Below are 21,241 nucleotides of genomic sequence, written 5' to 3' on the forward strand. Positions count from 1 at the left end.
CCACATGGAAGGAAGCATAATAAACTATTGACTCTCTAATGAAATTGATATACCGCTAGAACTGTCTATATTTCGACTAGCCTCGACATGTGTTGATGAGTCCTCATGGCCAAAGAATGTGCCCAACTAATCAATGTGATGCTTGTTGTTGAAAGGGGGCCTAACATGTAGGTCATCAGCCCCTAAAGGTACGAAAAATCATGACAATTTTAAAGTCCAAAATTCATCCACTGACCAAAATTCAAAACGTGATGATGAAGAATGAATGGATGAATATGAATTTAAAATAATCAGCGAATCCAGCTCACAATATTGAAAGTTAGACATAATTCCAAAATTAAGCCAGTGACTAGAATTCAAAAAAGAGACTTGGAACAATGATTATGAATTTTTAAAAATCAGTGGATTCGACCCGCAATGCCCCCACCTTCCCAGAAAACAATAGTACATACAGACCAAGGGGCTGCTTCCAAAAAACAATCCCGAATCAATGATGAGGTCCAAAATCCAGGAGGTCAACGGCCCCTCATAATGGTACTTATCGCTAGGAAAGAAAAGAACCATGGTATTTCTCATGTAGCGGTGCTAATCAAAAGTAACTTAGACTTACGGTGTTCTACACATTGTGGTACTACTTACAGGTAATGTAATACGCCATTTGCTTTACGTCGCACCGACACAGATAGGTCTTATGGGACAGAATAAGCCTAGGAATAGAAAGGAAGCGGCCGTGGCCTTAATTAAGGTACATCCCCAGCATTTGCCTGGTGTGAAAATGGGAAACCACGGAAAACCATCTTCAGGGCTGCCGACAGTCGGATTCGAACCCACTATCTTCCGGATGCGAGCTCACAGCTGCGCGCCCTTAACCGCACGGCCAACTCACCCGGTAATGCAATACGCACAGGAAACGCCATTCGTAGACAACCCAAACCCATGATTTTCCTCACATAGGTGTACTAATCACAGGTACTCCTACTATCCCGTGGTGATTCTCATATAGCGAGTACTAATCACAGGCAGCGTAGACCCACGGTGTCGCTCATATAGTGGTTCTAATTACAGACAAAGTAAGCGCGTGGTGTTCCGCATATAGTGGTACTAATCAAGGGCACCGTAAAACTCATAGGCCTACTGATTCACCTTATCTTGCTACTAATCACAAACCTACTGTGTACCTAACGTAATGCTGCTACTTGCAAGTAGAGGTGACCCATGTTGTTCCTCGCGTGTTGGTACTAATTACAAGTAGTCTCATGGTTCTAATTCAGTCATTCCTTGGACGCTGTTGTGTGTGTCCTCCGCGTTCAGCTCCGCGCCTACAAGCTACGCAACCCGCCGCATCACCGATGTTTCCAGAGCCTACGAGAGGACTGCACTGCGCCTGGCATGCTCGTCTGTGACGTCAGCCAGCGCTATATAAGGAGCGACATTCCTCGCCTTACCGAGGACTACCCCAGTGTTCAACAGCCAGCCCACACCGCAAATCAAACACGGAGGCATTCCTCTTAAAAAATGTGTCTTGAACAGGTGGACAGATTGCTGGTTGTGAGGTCTCACCTCCGGACATTGCCTCATCTTCCCTTATGCCCGTAGCCACGTCGAGCCCCGAGTCAAGCATTCTGCTACACTCCCAAGTCCTCACCAGTGCTCCGACGACTATCTTAGCATTCTGCGAATTAATATATTGATGCAAGTTCCTTGGACGTTTAAGTCCAATACTAGCATTATACTAACGCTACTCTCTCTAAAGTTACACTTGTTATCCCACAGCAGATAGTTTTCGACTATCCAAGGACATTTCCCAGTGGAATAGACTATCTCCTCAAGATAGGTGTAAATGTGTATATAGGACTCTCTCTTTGTAAATATATATTAGTGCCACAGACTTTCAGTCTATCATTTAATAAAAAGCATTAACTGCGTGCAATCAATCAAGCTTCAAGACAAGTTTCAATACATTTCTTGTAAATACTGTATAAAACTCTTGAAGAAATAAACTTTATGTTGTGTTACTGTATACCAAGTTCCTTGTATACAACAGACGCCCCTTTTAGTCGCTTCTCACGATTCGTAGGGGATACCGTGGGTGTATGCTTCATCTGCGTCCATCAATCTGTACTTTGAAATAATTTAGTAAATAAACGGTTAAGAGTAAAAGTTATAATGTGTAGTTTCAACTTTCGCAACCAGTTTAATGTTAACGTTAGAACGTTTTAAGTGAAGTGAGAGAGACTCGCTACCTACCTACTTTACTAAATAACACCGCCAAGGAAGCATGTAATAGTAGTAATGTTATAAATCACTTGAACCTCTGCTTCAAATTAGATCGCTCGCCTTTGTACTGGAGTCTTCATTACATGCTTTATTAATGAGCTAGTCATTTCGCAAGAGCTGAGGTAAAGAGGAAGCGGCCTTCATTCTTTAAACAACAAAGAAAAATAATTAATTACGTCAGAGGGTTGGCTGTCTTCGTTTCTCAATAATTGTGTGTCGTTCCCTCAGTAAACACGAGCAAAATCCTATCACTAAACCGATCACTCGGTGCGTTAATTCTCAACCCTGCTATTCAAGCAAAAGATTGGATTCGACAACATCAGTGACAATCATGCAGTGGATTGACCGCCAATGTGTTAGCTGCACATAGCGTACCAGACATAGAGTATTTTGGGGCATCATTGCCACACACAGTGTGGATTTACTACCTATCATATCCCATAGCATCAAAATCTGCCGGCGTTGCTGCAGAGAGATTGAAAACCTAATTTAAGTTTTAGGAATTTCTGATCATGGTAGAGTTGCCTGAAACTCGCATCACTGCAGACATAGCCAGTGCTTTGAAGGAGACGGGACTCAATGCCTGTGAAGAGATGCATTGTCTCTCTAATATTTATAATTTTATTTAACGCGCACAATGTGCAAAGAATTACTATATAAATCATTAGTCTTCGTTGCAAAATTTCACCAGTGATTCTGATCGCTGTTTACAATTTAAAACATGGTACCTAGTTCAGTGTGCACCACATCTTAAACATACACAGTTCAAACCTGGTTCATGATAACGCTTTATATTACACAGTTTATAATGGAACCCATGAACGGAGAACCTTGTCAGCAAGTGTCGCAGTTCATATCCACCTTGAACCCACTCGCGATTTAGCATGGCATTGGCAGAGTAGAAATCTTCCCAGATGTCAGCCTTCTTCGATCGTAGGTCTCGAAGCAGATGTATATAGGGTGTTGTTGCTGGAAGAAACAACTGTAGCCTTAGCTCTTCCACATAAAATCCCTCTCTGGATAGCTCATACACGAGTCGGAAAGGAGAATATTTGGAGAGGCACAGAGCCCGTTTCAAGTAGATTGCCTTCAACTTCTCGACTTTATCTAACTGTTTCATACTCAAATGTTCCCAAATGTTTTCCAAGCCATATGTTGCTATAGGGCTGATTTTTAGATGAAAGAGTTTTATGGCCGTTTCTAAAGACAAGTTTCTCAGGTGCTTAATGTCAGATATTGCTTTCATAGATGCATTTAGACGGTCTATGAGATGGAGGGTGAAAACATTACCTTGGGTTTGAAAAATTACACCCAAGTATATATTTAAACAACCAACGGGCAGACATAATCTGACTTACGACAAATAGCTCTAAAGAATCCCATCACTGATCCTACTATCAAATTCGAGACCCATGAAAGCCTGTCTGAGGAAGTCGGTGCTGTCAATATGTTCATCTAGAACCCGACAGTCGATTTCCTTCACGAATTGTACTACCTTAATTCAATGACTGTGGCTTACTTCCTGATAAAAATTAAAGGGGCTATCCTTCACTTGTTATCTACGTTTGTAAAACTTTTAGACCGAGATCGATAGCTGCAGTCGCTTAAATGCGGCCAGTATCCAGTATTCGGGAGATAGTAGGTTCGAACCCCACTGTTGGCAGCCCTGAAAATGGTTTTCCGTGGTTTCCCATTTTCACACCAGGCAAATGCTGGGGCTGTACCTTAATTAAGGCCACGGCCGCTTCCTTCCAACTCCTAGCCCTTTCCTGTCCCATCATCGCCATAAGACCTATCTGTGTCGGCGCGACGTAAAGCAACTAGCAAAAAAGCCAAAAAAAAAACTTTTAGACTGACAAAATCGTTCAAAAACACAATTAACTAAACAGTACTTAGATATATATAACTTATATTAACTGGCAAAATTAGGGAAACGTGTTCCTATCCTACACTCAACCAGCGAAAATTTACCATTATTTGCAATTAAATGTCAATTTCAATAATTTCTCACATTGACGAAAATTTCCGTTTTTGTGTTATGACTATGGGCGAAAAACGTTACAAAATGTCGCACGGGATACGGATAACTATAGAGGGGACCACAAGTGAGTACGACTATTACTCTAACACGAAAAGCCGTGGGTGAGTGTTGCGTCCCAAGCATTGTTGAACGACGGGAAGCCGTGAGTGAGTGTTGCGTCCCAAGCATTGTTGAACGACGGGAAGCCGTGAGTGAGTGTTGCGTCCCAAGCGGTGTAACAAGACAGGAAGCCGTGAGTGAGTGTTGCGTCCCAAGCGGTGTAACAAGACAGGAAGCCGTGGGTTTATGTTGCCTCCCAAGTGGTGTAACAAGACAGGAAGCCGTGGGTGAGTGTTGCGTCCCAAGCGGTATCACAAGACAGGAAGCCGTGGGTGAATGTTGCGTCCCAAGTGGTGTAACAAGACAGGACGCCGTGGGTTTATGTTGCCTCCCAAGTGGTGTAACAAGACAGGAAGCCGTGGGTTTATGTTGCATCCCAAGTGGTGTAACAAGACAGGAAGCCGTGGGTGAGTGTTGCGTCCCAAGCGGTGTAACAAGACAGGAAGCCGTGAGTGTGTGTTGCCTCCCAAGTGGTGTAACAAGACAGGAAGCCGTGAGTGTGTGTTGCCTCCCAAGTGGTGTAACAAGACAGGAAGCCGTGAGTTTATGTTGCCTCCCAAGTGGTGTAACAAGACAGGAAGCCGTGGGTTTATGTTGCCTCCCAAGTGGTGTAACAAGACAGGAAGCCGTGGGTTTATGTTGCCTCCCAAGTGGTGTAACAAGACAGGAAGCCGTGGGTTTATGTTGCATCCCAAGTGGTGTAACAAGACAGGAAGCCGTGGGTGAGTGTTGCGTCCCAAGTGGTGTAACAAGACAGGAAGCCGTGGGTTTATGTTGCATCCCAAGTGGTGTAACAAGACAGGAAGCCGTGGGTGAGTGTTGCGTCCCAAGTGGTATCTCAAGACAGGAAGCCGTGGGTGAATGTTGCGTCCCAAGTGGTGTAACAAGACAGGACGCCGTGGGTTTATGTTGCCTCCCAAGTGGTGTAACAAGACAGGAAGCCGTGGGTTTATGTTGCATCCCAAGTGGTGTAACAAGACAGGAAGCCGTGGGTGAGTGTTGCGTCCCAAGCGGTATCACAAGACAGGAAGCCGTGGGTGAATGTTGCGTCCCAAGTGGTGTAACAAGACAGGACGCCGTGGGTTTATGTTGCCTCCCAAGTGGTGTAACAAGACAGGAAGCCGTGGGTTTATGTTGCCTCCCAAGTGGTGTAACAAGACAGGAAGCCGTGGGTTTATGTTGCCTCCCAAGTGGTGTAACAAGACAGGAAGCCGTGGGTTTATGTTGCATCCCAAGTGGTGTAACAAGACAGGAAGCCGTGGGTGAGTGTTGCGTCCCAAGTGGTGTAACAAGACAGGAAGCCGTGGGTTTATGTTGCATCCCAAGTGGTGTAACAAGACAGGAAGCCGTGGGTGAGTGTTGCGTCCCAAGCGGTATCACAAGACAGGAAGCCGTGGGTGAATGTTGCGTCCCAAGTGGTGTAACAAGACAGGACGCCGTGGGTTTATGTTGCCTCCCAAGTGGTGTAACAAGACAGGAAGCCGTGGGTTTATGTTGCATCCCAAGTGGTGTAACAAGACAGGAAGCCGTGGGTGAGTGTTGCGTCCCAAGCGGTATCACAAGACAGGAAGCCGTGGGTGAATGTTGCGTCCCAAGTGGTGTAACAAGACAGGACGCCGTGGGTTTATGTTGCCTCCCAAGTGGTGTAACAAGACAGGAAGCCGTGGGTTTATGTTGCCTCCCAAGTGGTGTAACAAGACAGGAAGCCGTGGGTTTATGTTGCCTCCCAAGTGGTGTAACAAGACAGGAAGCCGTGGGTTTATGTTGCATCCCAAGTGGTGTAACAAGACAGGAAGCCGTGGGTGAGTGTTGCGTCCCAAGCGGTGTAACAAGGCAGGAAGCCGTGAGTGTGTGTTGCCTCCCAAGTGGTGTAACAAGACAGGAAGCCGTGAGTTTATGTTGCCTCCCAAGTGGTGTAACAAGACAGGAAGCCGTGGGTTTATGTTGCCTCCCAAGTGGTGTAACAAGACAGGAAGCCGTGGGTTTATGTTGCCTCCCAAGTGGTGTAACAAGACAGGAAGCCGTGAGTGAGTGTTGCATCCCAAGTGGTGTAACAAGACAGGAAGCCGTGGGTGAGTGTTGCGTCCCAAGCGGTGTAACAAGACAGGAAGCCGTGGGTGTGTGTTGCCTCCCAAGTGGTGTAACAAGACAGGAAGCCGTGGGTTTATGTTGCCTCCCAAGTGGTGTAACAAGACAGGAAGCCGTGGGTTTATGTTGCCTCCCAAGTGGTGTAACAAGACAGGAAGCCGTGGGTTTATGTTGCATCCCACGCGATTGCGCATGACTGGAATCCGTGGGTGTGTGTTGCCTCCCAAGTGGTGTAACAGGACAGGAAGCCGTGGGTGAGTGTTGCGTCCCAAGTGGTGTAACAAGACAGGAAGCCGTGGGTTCATGTTGCCTCCCAAGTGGTGTAACAAGACAGGAATCCGTGGGTTCATGTTGCCTCCCAAGTGGTGTAACAAGACAGGAAGCCGTGGGTTTATGTTGCCTCCCAAGTGGTGTAACAAGACAGGAAGCCGTGGGTTCATGTTGCCTCCCAAGTGGTGTAACAAGACAGGAATCCGTGGGTGAGTGTTGCCTCCGAAGTGGTGTAACAAGACAGGAAGCCGTGGGTGAGTGTTGCCTCCCAAGTGGTGTAACAAGACAGGAAGCCGTGGGTGTGTGTTGCCTCGCAAGTGGTGTAACAAGACAGGAATCCGTGGTTGAGTGTTGCGTCCCAAGTGGTGTAACAAGACAGGAAGCCGTGGGTTCATGTTGCCTCCCAAGTGGTGTAACAAGACAGGAAGCCGTGGGTTTATGTTGCCTCCCAAGTGGTGTAACAAGACAGGAAGCCGTGGGTTCATGTTGCCTCCCAAGTGGTGTAACAAGACAGGAATCCGTGGGTGAGTGTTGCCTCCCAAGTGGTGTAACAAGACAGGAAGCCGTGGGTGAGTGTTGCCTCCCAAGTGGTGTAACAAGACAGGAAGCCGTGGGTGTGTGTTGCCTCGCAAGTGGTGTAACAAGACAGGAAGCCGTGAGTGAGTGTTGCGTCCCAAGCAGTGTAACAAGACAGGAAGCGTGGGTGAGTGTTGCGTCCCAAGCGGTGTAACAAGACAGGAAGCCGTGAGTGAGTGTTGCGTCCCAAGCGGTGTAACAAGACAGGAAGCCGTGAGTGAGTGTTGCGTCCCACGCGGTGTAACAAGACAGGAAGTGTGGGTGTATGTTGCCTCCCAAGTGGTGTAACAAGGCAGGAAGCCGTGGGTTTATGTTGCATCCCAAGTGGTGTAACAAGACAGGAAGCCGTGGGTGAGTGTTGCGTCCCACGCATTGTTGAACGACGGGAAGCCGTGTGTGCGTGTTGCGTCCCATACATTGTTGAACGACGGCAAGCCGTGGGTGAGTGTTGCGTCCCACGCATTGTTGAACGACGGGAAACCAGGGGTATGTATCAGTGAGTAAATGGAGTAAGGTCGAAGGAGCCAAGTAGGCTATATGCAAGATATCGAAGAATGTCAAACATTATTATTTCGGAACAGGTCTGGTCAGCGTTGAGGAGTTCGGTTCGGAGGGTCCCGAGTTCGATTTCCGAAGGAGTTGTAGATTTAATTCGCTTGTTATTAACTCTTCTTGCTCGTAGATTGGGTATTTATGTTTGTCCCTTCATATTCAGACAATATACCACACTACCACCCAACACAGAAACACGCAATAGTGATTATATCTCTCCATATATGGCTGGCATCAGGAAGGGCGTCTGGCCGTAAAACAGGGCTAAACCCACATAGTGCAGCCGCTAATACACAGATGTGGGGAAAAGTTTTTGGAGAAAAAGAAGAAGAAGGGTAACATACGCTTAAGTCTAAGTGGTTCACAAAATTTTCCAAATTTGGAGATCCTTGCACAAGAACATTTTTTTCTATGGAAACTGGTGGTCGTGTAAGACATGATCCACAGTACTGTCGTCATTATCTCGTGCGTTGACTACGAGATATTTGACCCTGCACGAATGAGATTGTTCTCACAAACATTGTACCTCCTGCGGCTACATAATTCGGTCGCTCACGCGCTGGGGTAATTAAAAGAGCTGGCCCTCCTAAATCCAGCGAGCCACGGCGGTAAATAATGCATGAGTAGAACCAGTGGCGCTAATGGGCCGAGCCATTATCCGTGTGCACCACAGCGGACCGCTAGGATTACACTGGCCGTGATGAGAACCTATGCATTCTTCTTCATCGTTCTGCACTTCGAAATCATATTCCACAGAGGTCAGATATTCAGCACACCCATCCAAGAACTGCGGATCGATTTCCAGGAAGACGGCTCGGTTTTCCATCAAGTTCTGTCGTTTCTCAGGAAAGACTCTGTGGCGCTTAGGCGGCAGCGCAACAGCCCCTCATCACTAGGTTCCGTGGTTCAAATCCCGGTCACTACATATGAGATTTGTCCTGGACAAAGCGAAAGTAGGACAGCTTTTGCTCCCGGTACTCCGGTCAGCAAAACTCTCCAATATAATTTCATCTGTCAGTCATTAATCATTGCCTCAGAGGAGTGCGACAGGCTTAGGCAGCCGGCACAATTCCTATCCTCACCGCTAGATGGGACTTCCTTCATCCCATTTCTGACCCGGTCGAATGTCTGGAAACAGGCTGTGGATTTTCATTTTTCTGCCGTCTCTCAGGAAGATTGTATCTAAATTCACACCTAGTTATTTAGCCAGTCATCAAATGGGTATTGACATCGAACTGTGGTGTCTGCGGAGTGGTTTTTTAAGTCTCATGGAAACAAATGATGACTTGCAGGTGATTTAAGGCTAAAAATGTGGAAGTACATTCAGCAATTAGCAGGGCTTAGTGGCAACACGGTTGATAAAATTGTCTTGCTTTTGACCCTTCTGTATAAATAAGAATACTTTTGGAGAGGGTTGGTGGGTTTCTGTTAAGCATAATTGAAGTACTGTACTTATCCCTTCTGCTGCTTCGGGTATTAAGTTATATGATTCTGCTATTTCATTAAGATGGTATCCCAGTGTGCAAGCGCCACAATGTTGCAATACACTGAAGAATTGTAGAGATATACTCTCAAAACTTGCGCAGAAAATACCACCAAGACATCCGCTTGAATCCAGTTTCACAGAACCACTTTGTGCTCATTCAAATGTCCAATTGGCAATTCCATAAATTAAGACCATATTTGCAAAGTTACCTCATTACAAAACGTTACTCCGGAAACAACTTTACGTAATAAATTAAGCATTTCCCTCACAGGGAGTGACAATCTGTTGAGCCTAAATCAACTGTCCATAGTGTTCCGCCTTACCTTACCTTGGCAACCAGCCTAAGTTACGTGACAATGTTGGTCAACTACCACACGATACAGCCGCCTGGCTGACGAGCAAAGCCCAGGAATACCACCATAATTTTCACGGGATTGCTAATGTCAATAATTAGTTCAGATGGTTCATATCAGATGGCAAGAGTCAATGTTCTTTTGCATACCTAAAAGGGGCAAGGAGAACACGTGACACAATAATAAATATTATGATGGTACTCCGGATCTGTAGGCAGTAATACGTTAGAATGTAATCTAATTGGTGTACTAATGTTTATGCAAATTTCCTAGCATGTCCATTTCGCGGGATAGTCTACCTTGGATTTCAAGACTAATTTGGCTGATTTGGCTACTGAGAAGTGTCGTCTAGTTCATTCTTCCATAATGTAGCGAGGTAAAAATAAATTCTAGAAGTTCTAATAGGCCGTACCCCTAATGTATATCATCATCATCATCATCATCATCATCATCATCATAGATTGTTCTGCCATCCGGCATGTCCAATCATGGCTGTGACCTCCATATCTCTCGATCTTGTGCCCTTTTCTTCGCTTCTGCATAATCTTCCTTTCTTTTTCTAATGCTCTCTATTAACTGATATCTTCTCCTTCCCCTTCCTCGTTTTCCTTTTATTATCCCTTCAATTGCTTGTAGAAAAGTGTTGCGTCTCAGATTATGCCCTATCCAATTTTTCCTCCTATTTTGGATTACGATCAGCATGATCCTCATTTCTTCCACTCTCTTCAGAACTTTCTCATTTGATATTTTATCTTCCCATTTTACTCCTTCAATTCTTCGCCAAATCCACATCTCAAATGCCTCTATTCTTCTTTGTTCTTCCTTCCTTAATGTCCATGTTTCAGCGCCATATAGAGCTAAACTCCACACGCAACACCTTGCAAATCTCTTCCTCAGATCTTTCTCTAGCAGGCCACAAAACAATTTTTTTTCTTCTTGTTGAAGCTTTCCTTGGCTAAGGCAATTCCCGCTTTAATGTCTGTTATAGAGTGAAGGTCTTCAGTCACAATACTTCCAAAATACTTAAACTTATTCACCTGTTCAATAATTTCTCCCCCTATCTTGATTGTCGATTTTTCACCTTTACCACCAAGTATCATGAATTTGGTTCTCCTTTTGTTTATGCTCATTCCATACTCTTCACACTTTATCTCAGCATTTTGCGGAGGTCCGTCACATTTTCAGCTATTACTGCCATATCATCAGCAAATCTTATACATTCAATTCTCTTACCTTCAACGTTGACACCTCTTTTACCATCGAAGCATTCACAAATAATTTCCTCCAAGTAAATATTAAACAAAGTTGGTGATAAGCAGCAACCCTGTCTAACACTTTTCCCCAGCCTGTTTTTTTCTGTTAATTCTCATCTTATTCTCACCCTTACTGTTTGGTTGTAATATAATTCCTTGATCAGCCTTCTCTCTCTCCATTCCACTCCATGTTTTTAAGTATCTCCAAGAGCTTATCCCACCTCACTTTGTCAAATGCCTTCTCTAAGTCGACAAAGACAGTGTATACTTTTCCATTCTTCTCTATGTAGCTTTCTCCTATAACCTTCAGTAAACAAATTGCATACCATGCATACTCCTAATGCATATGCAAACCTCAAAACAGAACTGTTATACCGGCAAGAGCATACCTGTTACTCGCACCAATATGATTGCTTTCTAACCTATTACTGCCTAAATCCGGCCTCCAATTCCAAACTATTACTGCCCAAAATTCAGGGCTCTAATAATCAGCAAAACCAAGGACATTAAGTGTAGTTTCTATCTTGATCACAATGTTCAAATTTTAGATTTATTGGAACGATCCTTGAAGATAATTCTCTGTTTACCTGGAAAAGTATTTGGTATCCTGATAGCTAGTAATCATTAACGATACTTTTGTGATTAAAGAATAAAATTCCCTTTGCTTTTGTTACAGCACCTGAACACAGGGAGATAACTATTCAAAAATAAACCTCTCCTCCTCGTGTAAGTTCCTCTTTCTCTGATAAAAACACACACAGAACCAGATGTAGTGATTATGGGCTGTTTTAATTACCTCCGCGCGATATTGACCTGTTCTGATTGTGTCGTTAGCGAATGAATCAGGGCGCGAGTGGGCGGACTCTCTGAAAAACAACGAGAAGGAATTTCTTCCCTGCAAGTAACGTAACTGCCAATACGATCCACAGGGGATGTTAAATAATGAAGACACTAATACCGCTCCATAAACCGGGCACACATTAGTTCTACCCTCTCCTCTACACTTCTCATTTCCATGAAAGGATAGCAGCAGAGAATTCTGTTCGTTCTATTTTTTTAAAAAATCCGTATCTAGTCCAAAGCTTCGCTAGAAGAGCAGTGCAGTTGAACTACTGGATGATTTCCGACAAAAGAGTAGCGTTACGAAAATGTAGTAAAGTTTGAGCTGGGAAGATTTCTCCACTAAGTGGTGTGTTCCGAGCTGTCAGTGGAGAGATGGCGTGTAATGGCATTAGTAGACGAATAAGTTTGAGTGTGTTTTTAAAAATAGAAAAGATGCCAATATGAAGATAAAATTGTATTGGGGCAAATATTCGTCTATAGGAAGAGGAATTAGGGAGATGTTTAATAAATGTCCACCTTCTTTGCAATTATATAACAAAAGACTAGAAGACATGTGCTGCATTCGTTATAAATAGGTCAGATAACATGTCCTGATATGCCTACCTTAGACATATTCCTTCGCATGCCCATTTCAATGGTTTTATGAACATATGATAAGAAGCGCGTTATGGTATGCCGCAGTTCGAAGTCAGAATTCATCCATTCTGACGTCGTCATGTCGTCTGTTTAGTGAAAATATATACATATAGCCCCCCTTTTTAGCTTGTAATTATTGATGTAGAGCCTGGTATTGTGTCATAGAAGGCACAGGGTATTTGTAATCGCAGTTTCTCTATACTGAACGGTTGTCTTGTGAGCTTATAGGTGAGTCTCTAAGGGGCGTTTTTACCCAGGAAGGGGACTTTTTCAAAACGCATTGCCTTCACTCTTTCTAGTGTAGATAGGTTATCCCTCGATAGGTGTACCCAGATAATATCTAAGGCGTATGTCATGACGGGGTCTGCTTGCACGTAGACTTTTTTTTATCTTAGCCAGCATGCAAGTTATTACAAACGCTCTACCATTTGTTGAATATATTCGGAAGCTGGCAAAGGTTAGAGAAATAAAGAGTATCAATCAGAGAATAGTAATCTGCCGTGATAAGAGAAAGCGTATATTCTCTGGCTTGACAAACAGTAATCAAACATTGCTGCAAGCAATGCAATTACTAAGAATGAATATCACTCATATAATATTAATGAAAGTGTCCGTCGCTTAGCAACCAGCTAAGTACAGACTGTATTGCGGGTTAGGGTAAGCCTTCGCCTGCAATTATTGGAGTGACCATTTAATGATTTGATTTTATGAGTACTCAAAGTTGGTTAAACTTAGAGACGTGTCAATATCTCATGATTCACCAGCAGGTAATTCCGGAGAAAATAAAATAAAAATGAAGCAAATCCGTCCAGTAGAACGGACGGACGGACGGATTTGCCAGAGCTGTTTTAGTAAACTCCTTTTTTTTTTTTTGCTAGTTGCTTTACGTCGCACCGACACAGATAGGTCTTATGGCGACGATGGGACGGGGAAGGGCTAGGAGTGGGAAGGAAGCGGCCGTGGCCTTAATTAAGGTACAGCCCCGGCATTTGCCTGGTGTGAAAATGGGAAACCACGGAAAACCATCTTCAGGGCTGCCGACAGTGGGGTTCGAACCTACTATCTCTCGACGACTGGATACTGCCCTCACTTAAGCGACTGCAGCTATCGAGCTCGGTAGTAAACTCTTTTAGTGTATAGACAAGGTAAACAACAGATAGGGAATATTCCGCCAGGGCGACTGCTCAAAATGCATGTGTGAGATATATATATACAAATGAAGAAAATATGAGCCTGTGCTATCATCTTTCCTACAACAATTGATCACTCCGTGTTCGTTGTAACCATCATAACTTGTCTCTCATCCACCGAGTTCTTATTATATCTTCCCCACCTTACTTTTCTTCACGTTTCCATTACTTCTCAAATGTTCATAAGAGAGATACAAGGACTCAAATATTAAACCTTCTCGTCATTCCTCACCATCGAACTGCCAAATAACAAAAACTTATTTTCTGTGTTTGCCGCACGAGAATGGAACCGTTTACCGGATGATGTCAGAGGTATACCGACCACAGTGTTATTTAAAAGAGCCTTAAAAAGTACGGAAAGATACAAGTGAAATATGCATTTGTGGTGTTGCATTGATCGTGCTCTTACATTATTATTATTATTATTATTATTATTATTATTATTATTATTATTATTATTATTATTATTATTATTATTATTATTATTATTATTATTATTATTATTATTATTATTATTATTATTATTATTATTATAACTTGATACGTCTCACAAATTATGCACGGATTGTTTGTACTAGAGGAAGAGCCGCAAATGTAAGTAGTGTGACTTTTTGTATTTCATTCAGCTGTTTATTCATGATCATGATTTTGTATATTGTTGCGGGTGAATCGCGTGATTCTAGTAAAGGAATTTAGAGTCTGAATATCATACAAGTGTTTAACGGCATTAAAGTTCGTTGCCTACTTAAATACATATTTCACCATTTTGTGCAACATAGTTGCGTGCTATATTGGTGATTTTTACAGCATATACAGTAAATCCGATGTCGAATTATTACTATTATAACTGTCATAAATGGAAAGATTAAAAATTTGCCTGGTGAAAAAATGGAAAACCACGGAAAACCATATTTAGGACTACCAACACTGGAGTTCGAACCCGCTATCTCTGGAATGCAAGCTGACAGCCCCTTACGCGGTAGAAAAGAAAGCTAGACTATTTTGGTCATGTGATGTGGAACAGTAAACACCACCTTCTACAAGTAATGTTCCAAGGATAAATTAATGACAAACGTGATCCGGGGCGAAGTAGAACATCGTGAGTCGACAAAGTAAGCCAGTGGTTTGCAGTGACTAAGCTTACTCTCTTCAGAACAGCTATCAACAAATAGATCATACTCTTTCTGCGAGCACATGCTACATGAAGAAGAAGACTAAGGCCCTACACGAAATGCTTAGAGAACACGTGGGAAGATTATCACATGTGCATAAACGGAAAGACAATACATTTCATGATACTTGGAGGCAAAGACGGAAGGGCAGCAATCAAAATGGGGAAGAAAATACAGAGCTGGTGAATAAGTTTAAATATCATGGAAGTATTATAACCGAACACCTCCACTCTACAGTATAATAGGTATAAAACCCCGAAATGCGATAGCTAATGAAAGTTTCAACAAGAAGAAAACCCTGTTCTTTGGACCACTAGAGAAAAATTTCAGGAAGAGACTGGTACGCAGAGTATAGTTCTATAAACTGCGGAAACATGGACACTGAAGAAGGAAGAATAGATGCATTTGATATGTGGATGTCGCGGAGAATAGGAGGAAAGAGCTGGGAAGATAAAGTAACGAACGTGGAAGTGCTGAAGAGAATGGGAGAAGAGAGAGGCATGCTATCTGTAATTCGAAAAAGAAAGCAAAGAAAGCTACGACAGTAACTATAGCACTGCTGTATCAAACACCAGCCTATCAACGAGGTGCCTTAGACGAATAGCGCCGTGGAGCATTCAGCGAGCGGCCGTCCAGTATTCCGACGTAACCTACTTGTAGGCAGTAATACCCCTGTGAAAATCAGTTATTACACATCCCTTTCAACATTAGTGCATGTGGGACACTTAGAAAGTACATCGCCACCGGGCCACGTGGTATACTCAGTGGACCCCAAGGAACATGTAGGCCTACAACTCCAGAAGTGAAATACTGAAATTCTGTATTTCATTACAGCGAACTGAACGTAGGTACTTTTGGTTTAATAAAATAACGCCTTTGCTAGCTCAACATGTAACACTATTCTCCTGATATTCCTTTACGCACATATGTAGCTTCTAGCATCATGAATAAATTATTCCCATCTAAACCCTTGAATTAGTTACAGTACTGCTCCGCATAGACTGGAGTACGAGCTTGGAAGTATAAAACCCCTGCCGTTTATGCAAATTGTCCTACAGAACCGTAATGCACGTTGCAAGAACATTAGAATTCATTAAATAAGATTATATTCCAATCTATTTACACACAGTAACATTTCAATCCATGGGCACGTATTTAGGCAAGAAAAAGGGTAGATTAATATGTATTTCCACGAATCATTTCAAAGGTTACTTTAAAAATATGAAAAGGTTGTCAGAGAATGAACAAAAGCAGGTGCACCATGTCACCGACTAGGACCAAAAATTAAGGGTATTGATACAGAATGTGTAGCGTTTGCTGATGATATGGCACTAATTGCCAAAGACATCTCTGATGCACAGAAAATGATTGCTATACTGTAACAGCAAGGAGGAAATATAGAATTTAAAATCTCATACAAAAATACTAAATTTATGACAAATATCCAAAATGCTCCATCTGAACTTACCACTGATATGAATAAACTTTCTAGATTAAAAGAATTTAAGTGCTTAGGTGAATGGACTACAGAAAATGACAATGGGAATAAATCAGTACCTTCAAGAATTCAGAAAGTGGAAATTGCTTTTCAGAACACACAAAGAATATTTATAACAAAGAAATCCTTGTCCTGGAACAGTTAAGTTCGTCATTTCTCAACAGTGATCAACCCTAAAGCTCTTTATGCTTCAGAATCACTCAATTTACATCATCATAATTTAAAGGAAAATCATGAGAAAATATTAGGACCAAAAATTAAAAATGGGATACGTCACTCCAAGTCCAACTCGGAAATATATTTTAAAATAGCTAAACTTACTGATACAATTACGATTCGAGTAATTCAATTTTGAAGCCATTTCGAAAGAATGAATAAGAATTTCTGCATATCAAACGTACGAGATCAAAATGGTGTAAACAAGTGAAATGAAATGGCATAGTTGAACATTATTTTTTAAAGCTCTGTAAAAAAGTGGCCGGTAAAAATGGGCTTTCAAAAAGCGTGTTTATGTTAGAGTTCCCAGTACACAATTCACATTTAAATTAGAAATCATGTTAGCAGATGAATCAATCCTTACGAAAATACTGGCACACATACACGAGAAACCTGGCATGTGGAAAACCGGCGCCAACACCCCCCACACACATTTCCCTCCACATCCGTGTGAAGGGTAAATCATGTTAGCGAAACGTTCATTTTTATGTAAATATTCAACATTATTTTCAATATAATTATGGAATACAACATAAAAATTAAATGAAGTATAATTCACATTTTCGCTACGAAGGTTCATCTCACTTCATATCCGACCCCACAGAGCAACGGGGCCAGCGTTAGACATACACACAAAACAACTGATTGATTCGTTATGCCCAACTAAGGAGCGGGTTTGAACTTATTGGCACTTTTTTGGTCTTTCTTTTTCTCTTCCCAATATATATTCATCCCCTCGCTGTGTTCCCTATCACGTTGTTCAGACCGTCCTGTATTTAGTCGGATGGGCTTTACAGAAATTTTATGTTTGCGAATTAAAGTTCTGAATTTTATTCTATCTTGAATGGCTTCTTCATTAATGCCAATTTCATTTAAGTTTTCACTGCTTTCTTTAGCCTATCATTGTGATTTTTTCATTGATAAGGTAAGTTTAAAATTTTCTTTGTGAACCTCTTATTATCCATTCTATATAAGTGACCATAAAATTGTAACCGCCGTTTTCGGATTACATCTGTGATTTTTTAGTAACTTGATAGATTTCATGTAATTTCTTTTTCATCCGAATTCCACTTTCGCACTTTGGCCCTAAGATTTTTCGGAGGATGTATTTTTCTTGTTTTTCGGTCATCTTTGCTCGAGATTTTACACCAGTTATAATACCTGTAATTTCAAATGCATAAAGTGGTTCTGCTTTAACATCTGTGTTATAATGCAGTAATTCTACCTTTTTTGATATAGTTCTTTTATTGTATCTGTTCGCAGTAATTTTGTATGCTCTTTGACGTTTTGCAGTTCTTTCTTTGTTAGCTTGCAGTTTTAACACTCATGGTCCAATAATTTCACCTAGAGAGTTAAATTTGTCTACTTGAGCAACATTTCCATATTTGTTGATTAACTGTTGACTGTTGAAACCTAATCTAGTCTCTTCAAATATTTTGTCTTTTCATAAGAAATTTGTAAACTTGTTTTGCTGCTATTGCATTGATATTTTCACAAAAATTATTTAGATGATAATTTTCTTGATTTTTTACAAACGTTTATTCAGTACTATTTAAAAACTTTCTTAGAGATAATACTTTATAACACATTCTTGAAGTATTGATAGTGATTGATTGATGTTTGTTGCTTAAAGGGGCCTAATATCGAGGTAATCGGCCCCTAATGGTACGAAATGAGACGTAATGAAATGACAACTCAAAATTCCAAAATCCTCCACTGACCAGAATTCAAAGCATGAGGACGAAGAATGAATGGATGGATGGATAAATATGAATTTAAAACGATCAGTGGATCCGACCCACAGTGCCTCACATGCACAGAAGCTGGCACAAAACAATCGCATTACCGACCAAGGGACTGCTTCTATAGTACGATGCTGAATCGATTGTGCGTATAGTCGAAACGGGTCCAAAATCCAGGTCATCAGCCCCGCATAATTGTATTTATCGCTAGGAAAGTAGAACCATGCTATGTGTAATGTTGCGGTACTAATCAAAAGTAGCGGAGACTCGCGGTATTCCACACATTATGGTAGTGTAATGCGCACATGTAACACAGACCTATGGTGTTTCGCATATTGCGGTGCTATTTGCAGGCAACGCACACCTATGGCGTTCCTCACATAAGTGGACTAACCACAGGGACCCGTACTATCCCGTGGAATTCCTCACATAGTGGGAACTGAGCATAGGTAAGGCAGAACCATGGTGTCGCTAATCCCATGGTGTCGCTCATATAGTAGTACGAATCACAGGTACTGCAGGACCCCCATCCTGATTCACACACTGTCCCTACTGATCACAAACCTATTGCGTACCTAACATAGTGATACTGCGCGCAAGTAAATGCAACCCATGGTGTTCCCTGCGTGATGGTGCTAATTACAAGTAGTTTCATGCTTATAATTGGATCATCCCTTGGTCGCGCCTTTTAGTCGCCTCTTACGACAGGCAGGGGATACCATGGGTGAATTCTTCGTCTGCCTTCCCCACCCACAGGGAGCGTGTGTTTGGTCCGCGAGAGGTATTTTATTTCCCTCAAGTCCGCCGGCAAGCCGGTTAGGACCCCCCAATCCGCCACCTGGGACGCGCCACGTAGGAGTATCACCTCTCCCCTGCGTAGCACGTTCGTGTAGTATTGATAGTAGTGATATAGTCTTCCTTGAGAGTTTTTCCGCTTTCTTCAATAAATATAAAAAAATATTATAAAACCTTTTACTTTAGAGAAAGATACATGTCCAGAGAGTTGGCAGTGTGGCTAGAGTTGCGTAGTTGTGAGCTTGCATTCTGGAGATCGTGGGTTCGAATTCCTTCGACGGCATCCTTGAAGGTAGTTTTCTAATGTTTACCATTTTTTTTTGCTATTTGTTTTACGTCGCACCGACACAGATAGGTCTTATGGCGACGATAGGACAGGAAAGGCCTAGGAACGGGAAGGAAGCGTCCGTGGCCTTAGTTAAGGTACAGCCCCAGTATTTTCCTGGTGTGAAAATGGGAAACCACGGAAAACCATCTTCAGGGCTGCCGACAGTGGGGTTCGAACCCACTATCTCCCGAATACTGGATACTGGCCGCACTTAAGCGACTGCAGCTATCGAGTTCGGTTTTACCATTTTCACACCAGGCAGTACTTTATTTAAGACCACGGCGCTTCCTTCCCAATCCCAATTCTTCCCCATCCTTGCGTCGAGAATACTTTCAATGAGTACGTGCAACTTTAAAAAGTAGTCAAAAAAGAAAACGGAAGCTACACAAAGGTGCCCATGTGAGAACACGGGATTGGGCAAGTACAACCCTGTTCATTGCAGTGTTTGACCTTGTGATTAATTAATGGTCATGGCATACGCAATTTTAACCCTGGAACCGGCAAGCAGTTTACCTTCATGCGGCAAGCATTTAGGCGAGTTTTGCAAGCATCTTTTAAAAAATTCATAAAAATGTTGTTTTTCGATTTATTTTTACGTATAACAAGTCATTTTATTCAGAAAAGGACGAAGAATACTATAGTAAGAAATTAAACTTACCAATTTAGTATCCTGCAGCAGTAGAGGCGAAGTATCCAACATACGCTAAGTATTCCAAAATAATCCGAAAGTTCTGGGCAAAGTGTACGTAAAAAGTAATATTATTTGACAATTTTACTATATACAAAATTTGAACAATTTTATGCTGATTAAAAATATGTGCAAAAGGTTTCACTACATTGAAGTATTGTAAAGTAAAATAGAACTGAAGTAACACAGGCACATCGCACCAAGACGTGAGTCTACTTCGTCAGATTCATCCTCGCTACTTTCGAAATGGCTCAGCTTTCTTCCTGCTTTCATAGGCCTCCAGAAATGTTCTAATTTATGGTAGTACTGTTGATGGACATTACAATTACATCCTGGGCACAAGAAGTGGGTGGGTGACTTTTTTTCTGCAGTCGAACAGACAGGGCACAACCGCAGTTTCTTTCCTGGGAGGCGTAGCAGGCTGATGTCCCTTTTCTCCTGAAGGTCCAGGTGGAATGTTTTGAAGACTTTCTTCATCTACAAGACCTTCGACAATACTAACCATAAATTCCTCCTGTTCAAGGGGTTTGTCGGTGTTCAAACTATAGAGTATGTAGGCATCAAAAATTACCATTACCAAGAGGTTATAGAATATTTTTTCCAGTCGAAACGTTTGAGTGACATGACTTTAGAAAAAATGGAAATAAGTTATTTGCGATTTTGAAGTGTACCACTATTTTTCAATGTCGTTATTAGGGTTCAGACCCATATGTATAACTAGAAAAATGATTTTTTTCATTTCATACTGTAACGTCAACCCATCTTTGCAGACGTGAATACGGACCCATATTTCCGGAATTCGTTTTATTTCGTATAATTTCCTGTGCGTATGTATTTATTAGTTTCAGTCACTAAAAGATTCCGGATAGCATTGGAGAAAAACAAATAAGTTAGAAATATGTTAGATGAGGACTGATCCTGGGAGGGCAATTTCATATACCAGCGTTTCGAACCTTGAACTTCTCTTCCACTTTTATTTTTGGCTCTGGAGGATAAACTCTTGTCCACTTTGGTTCTGTTTTGTCAACTGCATTACCGTCAGTATCATTATTATCATCAGTGGCTGGTTCATTGTGTTCCATATCATCGTCAATAACAGTGTCGAAATCACTTAGCCTAGGCTCATATAACTCGCCAC

This window comes from Anabrus simplex, chromosome 12 (genome assembly GCF_040414725.1).
Source record: "Anabrus simplex isolate iqAnaSimp1 chromosome 12, ASM4041472v1, whole genome shotgun sequence".
Lineage (NCBI taxonomy): Eukaryota > Metazoa > Arthropoda > Insecta > Orthoptera > Tettigoniidae > Anabrus > Anabrus simplex.